Below are 10,155 nucleotides of genomic sequence, written 5' to 3' on the forward strand. Positions count from 1 at the left end.
TTAAAATATAGCTCAAGAGACATCTCTCTCCCGCAAAGCTTTGAAGCTATCAAATCCGGTTCAAAATCCGGCTCAAGGTAAATTTGTCTTTCACAAAGTTTTGAAGTTTTTAAATCCGGTTTAAAGTTCCGGATTCAAAAAGATTTAAATCTCTCGCAAGTTTGAGTTCTCAGAAAAATTAAAGGTTGCCAAAAGAACTTGCTGCCATGATGCGCGGTTCAAACTTGGATATCCTGCCTTACGGCTTATCTTATTATGATCACTTGGGGGCTTCCTGCTCATCGAGCATAGCTATCAATACCCTCTTGATTAGCGCAATGCCAAAATTTATATGGTCACTTGGGGGCTTCCTGTTCAAACATAGGTTGTATTCGAACCAAAGAGAACATAGCTGTCGATACCCTTTTGATTGGCAAACTGCCGAACCTACTTGGGGGCTTCTTGATCGTATCCGAATCATAGCTCAACCCCTTTGGGAATCGACATGGATCGTATTTGAATCAGCGTCGTTAAACAACTCTCAAGGTCATTTGGGGGCTTCCTGTTCAAACATAGGTCGTATTCGAACCAAAGAGAACATAGCTGTCGATACCCTCTTGATCGGCATCGCCAAAGCCACTGGGGGCTATATGATCGTATTCGAATCATAGCTTAACCCCTTTGGAACGGTTTACTGATCGTATCCGAATCAGAAGCCTCAAAAAGTTTTATTCTGTCTCTGGTAAAGTTTATTGCAGCCACAATTACTTAACTTGAGACCTTTTTGGGATTATATCTTAAATATATATAAGTGTTTTATGCTTAACCCGGCTTGACTTTTGACTATAAGTCGCCAGTTTATGACAATCATCATCTATGTGGAAGCATTGGCTTCTAAGGATTGGGTTATCACCCTTACTGCACAGGTTATGTAAGCCGGCAGTAGAAATTCAATATCACAGTAGTTATATGTGAGATATTATGATCCGCCCTGGTTTTGACGCTAAGTCGCCAGGGCATATGTTGTTTAAACTCTCTGCAGGATTTGCAGAAATATGACATGTAAATGATTAAGTTCAAGCTCATTACCAAAGTTGATGCTTCAAAATGATTATCCGTTCTGGATTTTTCTCAAAAGGCTATAAGCCGTCGGGTCATGAAAATTCCGGTTTACAATGAAGGCGTATTGAATCGCCATCGGCCAAGAGCCGCCGGGTATTTAAACTCCGGATTTACTTGTCAACAGATAAGGTATTTGAATTCTTTAAATGGCCAACATGGCTGGATTTTCAATGATGATATTGAATGATTGAGGTTTTCATACCGGATTATATTATTCAAATTTTGAATAGCCAACATGGCTGGATTTCTATTATGATTATCAATAACCAGTATTATGATTGAGGTTTTCAAAGTCGCTTTAGCGCCACAGCTATTATCTTTATCAATGAGCATGATTTATTTTACAATGGAGGAAATAGTCCCGAGTCGCTGCAGGCTTACGACCCGGCACTTGGGGGCTACATTATTCAAGTTGAGGTTACATCAAATATGCAAGTCTCATGTCGCTGCAAGCATGCACCATGACACTTGGGGGCTAATGCAACGTCATTTTTATTGGCCTTATTGAAGACCCGACTCATCCCATTGTAATGAGCCAGCCCTTGGGGGCTACCAATTGCTCCTGTTAAAATTCAAGATACACAAGCCTTATTCCATTATATATTGAAGGATCCACTGCTCAGTTGGTAAAGCATAAAGCTCTTAACCTTGTGGACGTGGGTTCAAGCCCCAGGATGGGGATTACATCATATGATATTATTTTCAATAAAAAGTCCCAGCTTAGTATTATCTTACTAAGCCGGCCCTTGGGGGCTACACGTTACTGCTCAAATTTACATCATCATATTTACAAAGTCCCTGCTCATTATTACATAATGACCCGACACTTGGGGGCTAATGCATATTGCTCTTTGCTTAAGACAATTCTAGGATGGCCCGGCTACACTACTATGACTATAGCCGACTCATGGGGGCTACACAACTGGATTTCATTTAAAGCCATGGTGATAAGTCCTGGCTTATTCATGCTGATTAAACCGGCCCTTGGGGGCTACATGTATTATGGATATAAGGGAGAAATATCTTCAAATTTTCAGTTTGAGTAAATCAGATTGACCCGGTGTCTGCAAAAATCATAAACCGGCGTCGGCGACAATTATGACTCGGCATCATCTATTTATAACCCGGCAATTTTGGTAATCATAAACCGGCAAGTTTTATATCTCAGGTCGGCTGAATATAAGTTGAATATTTGAAGACCAATATTTTTGTCAAGTCAGAGCATTGAAGGTCAACTCAAATGGATGCTTTATTTACAATATTTCTTCTACAAGCAAATTGACTACGAAGTTGGTCCATTGACCCGGATTTTCCAGAAGGAGGAGATGACAAGGACTTAAGGATGATCAAGTGCCGGCTTACAAGAATATTTAACCCGGAGTGCAACCTATCAATTTGTTCTTGTGTTTATGTTGCAGATCAGTTTAACATGGATAAATCCAAATTAAACTTTGGGGCTAATGTCGGGGATATACCCCGCGGTATGACCCGGCCAGATGTATAACCCGGCCGGACTTGATGACTCACTAATGACCCGCCCTGACTGGACGACTCACTAAGTGACCCGCCCGAGCCTGGCGACTTATGGATGACCTGGCAAGCGGATCAAAGGAGCGACAAGACCCGGGGGCCCAAGAGGCTCAAGGCCCAGAAGGCCGGCTACGTTATGGTAGGCCGGCTTAAGAGGAAAGGCGTGAGGAATATCTCCTTTACGAGGAAGCAAGACCCGGACTTGTAATCAACTTGTAAGAGAAGATAGACTAATCCTAGTCCTACTAGGACTCCACATGTAACCCGCCCCTCTAACTTATATAAGGAGGGGCAGGGCTCCCCAAAGAGGGACAGGGAAGAAGAAACAATCTCTAGGGCTAGACACAAAGAGCTGGCTTACCGGCGACTCTCTCATGAGCATAATGAGACCTAGCCACAAACAGCATGTAGCGCTATTCCGGATGATGTTTCCCGGGGCCCGAAGCTGTCTAAACCCTCGTCTTGTGTATTGCGTCTCTCGTCCCGATCAACCCCTCTCAAGCTACCGCATAGATGCGTTGGCCTCGCGACTAAGTCCTTACACTAGAACATCTGCCGTGACAATTCCACGACACTCACGATAAAAATGGCTGGTCACCGGGATGCCCAGTCCCATGCTCAAATCAAATCAAAATAATTGCAAACAACCCCCCCCCCAGGATTGTTGTTAGTTGGAGGCACCCGTTGTTTCGGGCAAGCCATGGATTAATGCTTGTTGGTGGTGGGGGAGTATAAACTTTACCATTCTGCTTGGGAACTGCCTATAATGTGTGTAGCAGGGAAGATATCGAGATCTCTCGGTTGTTATGTTGACAATGAAAGTATACCGCTCAAAATATTATTCATCTCTATTTCAAAACCGAGCTCTGGCACCTCTACAAATCCCTGCTTCCCTCTACAAAGGTCCTATCTATTTACTTTTATGTTGAGTCATCATCCTCTTATTAAAAAGCACCAGTTGGAGAGCACCGCTGTCATTTGTATATATTATTATTAGTTTACATTGAGTATGACTTGACTAGATCTCTTTTACCATGAATTACAATTTCCAGTCAGCCCTTGATCTTCAGGAGTTCTCTGCATTTATGTTTTGCGGTCTCAGAAAGGGCTAGCGAGATACCATCTTGTTATATCATATTATGATTGTTTTGAAAAAGTGTTGTCATCCGAGATTTATTATTATTGCTCGCTAGTTGATTATGTCACTGATATGAGTAAACATGAGACCTAAATGTTATTGTGAATATGGTTAGTTCATATTTTTTGTTGAAAACTTGAATGCTGACTTTACATATTTATAACAACAAGAGCAAACAGAGTTTGTAAAAGTTTTTCTTTATCACTTTCATTTTATCAACTGAATTGCTTGAGGACAAGCAAATGTTTAAGCTTGGGGGAGTTGATACGTCTTCATCGTATCTACTTTTCCAAACACTTTTGCCCTTGTTTTGGACTCTAACTTGCATGATTTTAATGGAACTAACCCGGACTGACGATGTTTTCAGCAGAATAGCCATGTTGTTATTTTTGTGCAGAAATAAAAGTTCTTGGAATGACCTGAAAATCAATGGAGATTATTTTTGGAATATATAAAAAATACTGGCGAAAGAATCAAGGCTAGGGGGACCATACCCTGTCCACGAGGGTGGGGGCGCGCCTACCCCCTGGGCGTGCCCCCTGCCTCGTGGCCCCCCTGGTGCTCCACCGACCTCAACTCCAACTCCATATATTCGTGTTCGGGGAGAAAAAAATAAGAGAGAAGGATTCATCACATTTTACGATACGGAGCCGCCACCAAGCCCTAAACTCTCTCAGGAGGGCTGATCTGGAGTCCGTTCGGGGCGCCGGAGAGGGGAACCCGTCACCATCGTCATCATCAACCTTCCCCCATCACCAATTTCATGATGCTCACCGCCGTGCGTGAGTAATTCCATCGTAGGCTTGCTGGACGGTGATGGGTTGGATGAGATTTATCATGTAATCAGGTTAGTTTTGTTAGGGTTTGACCCCTAGTATGCATTATGTTCTGAGATTGATGTTGCTATGACTTTGCTATGCTTAATGCTTGTCACTAGGGTCCGAGTGCCATGATTTCAGATCTGAACCTATTATGTTTTTATGAATATATGTGAGTTCTTGATCCTATCTTGCAAGTCTATAGTCACCTATTATGTGTTATGATCTGTTAACCCCGAAGTGACAATAATCGGGATACTTACCGGTGATGACCGTAGTTTGAGGAGTTCATGTATTCACTATGTGTTAATGCTTTGGTCTAGTACTCTATTAAAAGGAGGCCTTAATATCCCTTAGTTTCCAATAGGACCCCGCTGCCACGGGAGGGTAGGACAAAAGATGTCATGCAAGTTCTTTTTGATAAGCACGCATGACTATATTCAGAATACATGCCTACATTGCATTGATGATCTGGAGCTAGTTCTGTGTCACCTATGTTATAACGGTTGCATGATTGATCGCATCCGACATAATTATCCATCACTGATCCATTGCCTACAAGCTTTTCATATATTGTTTTTCGCTTATTTACTTTTCCGTTGCTACTGTTACAATCACTATTAAACCAAAAATATTACTTTTGCTACCGTTACCACTACTATCATATTACTTTGCTACTAAATACTTTGTTGCAGATATTAAGTTTCCAGGTGTGGTTGAATTGACAACTCAGCTGCTAATACTTGAGAATATTCTTTGGCTCCCCTTGTGTCGAATCAATAAATTTGGGTTGAATACTCTACCCTCAAAAACTGTTGCGATCCCCTATACTTGTGGGTCATCACGCCCCTAGGGGGGAATCCTACTCCTACTAGGAGTAGGTTCCCCCCCTTTCCTAGTCCAACTAGGAGGGGAAGGAAAGGGAAGAGGGGAAGAAGGAAAGGGGGGCCGCCCCCCTCCCCAATTCGGATTGGGCTTCGGGGTGCGCCCCTCCTCTTGGCCTCCTCCTCCTCCACTAAAACCCATGAAGGCCCATTAACCCCCCCCCCCCCGGGGGGGGGGGTCCGGTAACCCCCGGTACTCCAGAAAATGCCCGAACCTATCTGAAACCTTTCCGGTGTGCAAACATATCCTTCCAATATATAAATCATTATGTCTCAACCATTTCGAGACTCCTCGTCATGTCTGTGATCACATACGGGACTCCGAACAACCTTTGGTACATCAAATCACATAACTCACAATACATATCATCATCGAGCGTTAAGCGTGCGGACCCTACGGGTTCGAGAACTATGTAGACATGACCGAGACTCATCTCTGGTTAATAACCAATAGCGGAACCTGGATGCTCATATTGGTCCTCACATATTCTGTGAAGATCTTTATCGGTCAAACTGCATAACAACATACGTTGTTCCCTTTGTCATCGGTATGTTACTTGCCCGAGATTCGATCGTCGGTATCATCATACCTAGTTCAATCTCGTTACCGGCAAGTCTCTTTACTCGTTCCGTAATTGTCGTGGAATTGTCACGGTAGATGTCCTTAGCGTGAGGACTTAGTCGCGAGGCCAACGCATCTATGTGGTAGCTTGAAGGGGTTGAGCGGAATCGAGAGACGCAACACGCAAGACAAGGATTTAGACAGCTTCGGGCCCCGGGAAACATCATCCGGTAATAACCCTACATGTTGTTTTTGGCTAGATCTCATTATACTCATGAGAGAGTCGCCGGTAAGCCGGCTCTTTGTGTCTAGCCCTAGACATTGTTTTCTTCTTCCCTCTCCTCTTTGGGGAGCCCTGCCCCTCCTTATATAAGTTAGAGGGGCGGGTTACATGTGGAGTCCTAGTAGGACTAGGATTAGTCTATCTTCTCTTACAAGTTGATTACAAGTCTGGGTCTTGCTTCCTCGTAAAGGAGATATTCCTCACGCCTTTCCTCTTAAGCCGGCCTACCATAACGTAGCCAGTCTTCTGGGCCTTGAGCCTCTTGGGCCCCCGGGCCTTGTCGCTCCTTTGATCCGCTTGCCAGGTCACCCATAAGTCGCCAGGCTCGGGCGGGTCACTTAGTGAGTCGTCCAGTCAGGGCGGGTCATTAGTGAGTCGCCAAGTCCGGCCGGGTTATACATCTGGCCGGGTCATACCGCAGGGTATATCCCCGACATTAGCCCCCAAGTTTAATTTGGATTTATCCATGTTAAACTGATCTGCAACATAAACACAAGAACAAATTGACAGGTTGCACTCCGGGTTAAATATTCTTGTAAGCCGGCACTTGATCATCCTTAAGTCCTTGTCATCTCCTCCTTCTGGAAAATCCGGGTCAATGGACCAACTTCGTAGTCAATTTGCTTGTAGAAGAAATATTGTAAATAAAGCATCCATTTGAGTCGGCCTTCAATGCTCTGACTTGACAAAAATATTGGTCTTCAAATATTCAACTTATATTCAGCCGACTTGAGATATAAAACTTGTCGGTTTATGATTACCAAAATTGCCGGGTTATAAATAGATGATGCCGAGTCATAATTGTTGCCGACGCCAGTTTATGATTTTTGCAGACACCGGGTCAATCTGATTTACTCAAACTGAAAATTTGAAGATATTTCTCCCTTATATCCATAATACCTGTAGCCCCCAAGGGCCGGTTTAATCAGCATGAATAAGCCGGGACTTATCACCATGGCTTTAAATGAAATCCAGTTGTGTAGCCCCCATGAGTCGGCTATAGTCATAGTAGTGTAGCCGGGTCATCCTAGAATTGTCTTAAGCAAAGAGAAATATGCATTAGCCCCCAAGTGTCGGGTCATTATGTAATAATGAGCAGGGACTTTGTAAATATGATGATGTAAATTTGAGCAGTCCAAGGGCCGGCTCATTTAGAATGTGATGAGTCGGGTCTTCAATAAGACTAGTAAAATTGTCTTTGCATTAGCCCCCAAGTGTCATGGTGCATGCTTGCAGCAACATGAGACTTGCATATTTGATGTAACCTCAACTTGAATAATGTAGCCCCCAAGTGCCGGGTCGTAAGCCTACAGTGACTCGGGACTATTTCCTCCATTGTAAAATAAATCATGCCCATTGATAAAGATAATAGCTATTGCGCTAAAGCGACTTTGAAAACCTCAATCATAATACTGGTTATTGATAATCATAATAGAAATCCATCCATGTTGGCTATTCAAGATTTGAATAATATAATCTGGTATGAAAACCTCAATCATTCAATATCATCATGAAAATCCAGCCATGTTGGCTATTAAAGATTTGAATAACCCGGTTTGAAAACCTCAATCATTCAATATCATAACGAAAATCCAGCCAAGTTTGGCTATTTAAAGATTTCAAATACCTTATCTGTTGACAAGTAAATCCGGAGTACCTGGCGGCTCTTGGCCGATGGCGATTCAATACGCCTTCATTCTAAACCGGAATTTTTATGACCCGGCGGCTTATAGCCTTTTGAGAAAAATCCAGAACGGATAATCATTTTGAAGCATCAACTTTGGTAATGAGCTTTGAACTTAATCATTTATTTGTCATATTTCTGCAAATCTTGCAGAGAGTTTAAACAACATATGCCCTGGCGACTTAGCCTCAAAACCAGGGCGGGTCATAATATCTCACATATAACCACTTTGATATTGAATTTGTATTGTCAGCTTACATAACGTGTGCAGTAAGGGTGATAACCCAATCCTTAGAAGCCAATGCTTCCGCATAGATGATGATTGTCATAAAATGGCGACTTATAGTCAAAAGTCAAGCCGGGTTAAGCATAAAACACTTATATATATTTGAGATATAATCCCAAAAAGGTCTCAAGTTAAATAATTGTGGCTGCAATAAACTTTACCAGAGACAGAATAAAACTTTTTGAGGCTTCTGATTCGGATATGATCAGTAAACCGTTCCAAAGGGGTTAAGCTAATATTCGAATACGATCATATAGCCCCCAATGGCTTTGGCGATGCCGATCAAGAGGGTATCGACAACTATGTTCTCTTTGGTTCGAATACGACCTATGTTTGAACAGGAAGCCCCCAAATGACCTTGAGAGTTGTTTAACGACGCTGATTCGAATACGATCCACGTTGGACCCAAAGGGGTTGAGCTATGATTCGGATACGATCAAGAAGCCCCCTAGTGGGTTTGGCGGTATGCCAATCAAAAGGGTTTCGACAGCTATGTTCTCTTTGGTTCGAATACGACCTATGTTTGAACAGGAAGCCCCCAGGTGACCATATAAGTTTTGGCATTGCGCCGATCAAGAGGGTACTGATAGCTATGCCCCATGAGCAGGAAGCCCCCAAGTGACCATAATATGATAAGCCGTAAGGCAGGATACCCATGTTTTGAACCGTGCATCATGGCAGCAAGTTCTCTTTGGTAACCATTAATTTGTCCGAGAATTCGAACTTGCAAGAGATTAATTCTTTTTGAACCAGAAATTCTTAAACCGGATATTGAGAACCTCAAAGCTTTGTAAGGGACAAATTTACCTTGAGCCGGATGTTGAACCGGTTTTGAGAGCTTCAAAGCTTTGCGGGAGAGAGATGTCTCTTGAGCTGTATTTTAAACCGGAATCTTCATTTTGAGCCAGAAATTTTATGATGGCCTTTAAATATTCGCCAATAAAGAAGTAGCCTCTAGGGCCGGGTTATCTTCCCTTCAATGACCCGGAGTTCTTGAATTCATTAAAACCGGCAATCATTTACTGAGTCATGTCATCATAGCCCCCGAGTCTCAAGGCGACTCAAGGAGTTGGCTTTGAGATTCTCCATATTGACCGTGATATAAACCGGTATGAGTCATTCAACATCTCAGTGATATAACTTGTCCTGCACTGTAGAACTTGCAAGCCAGAGTAATTGCTCTTTTAAAGAAAGCAATATATAATATAAAAATATACTGGATGGATTTCACCTGATATGTTAGGCTAGTAATTATCTACCGCGGAGTTGATGATCACCATGTTGAAGTTGAAATCAATCACGGGTGAGTCGGTCGTGGGAGCAGAGAGATGAGCCGGTCACGACGTTGTAAGCCGGTGCGGACGAGCGAGTCAATCGCAGGCGTGGTAAGCCACGTGGACGGGCGAGTCAACCGCGTTGTGTTGATGTAGCGGGGGTGGCAACCTGCGCAGAATGAGCGCTAGTGCAAAAATAATATTTGCTCACGCCCCTTTCGCAACACCTTTTTGTAAGGAACAATGGTCCTGTGAAAAAATATCATAGACCAAGTATTTGTTCTTTGATAAAAACAATGTGTTAAGAAAAAATAATCTTTAGATGAATATCACCTGATTTGTTTGGATGACGGATGATCCCTTCAATCGCGACAGAGACGGCTCAGGCAGACCAACGGCTCAAAATAGTCCCGGCGATTTAGACAGACCGGCAACTCCCAGCGGCCCAACACGTTAAAGGCGGCTCGTGGCCCCGACAGCTCTCACACCTCCAAGTTAGTAGCAATGCAAAATGTTGTGCTACTGACACCATAGCGCTAGGGGATGCTGGATGCAGCGATTCAGTGGCCTTTTGAATAGCCAAAATATGCTCCCT

This window comes from Triticum urartu, chromosome 6A (genome assembly GCF_056163025.1).
Source record: "Triticum urartu cultivar PI428250 chromosome 6A, HENAU_Tu73, whole genome shotgun sequence".
Taxonomy (NCBI): Eukaryota; Viridiplantae; Streptophyta; class Magnoliopsida; order Poales; family Poaceae; genus Triticum; species Triticum urartu.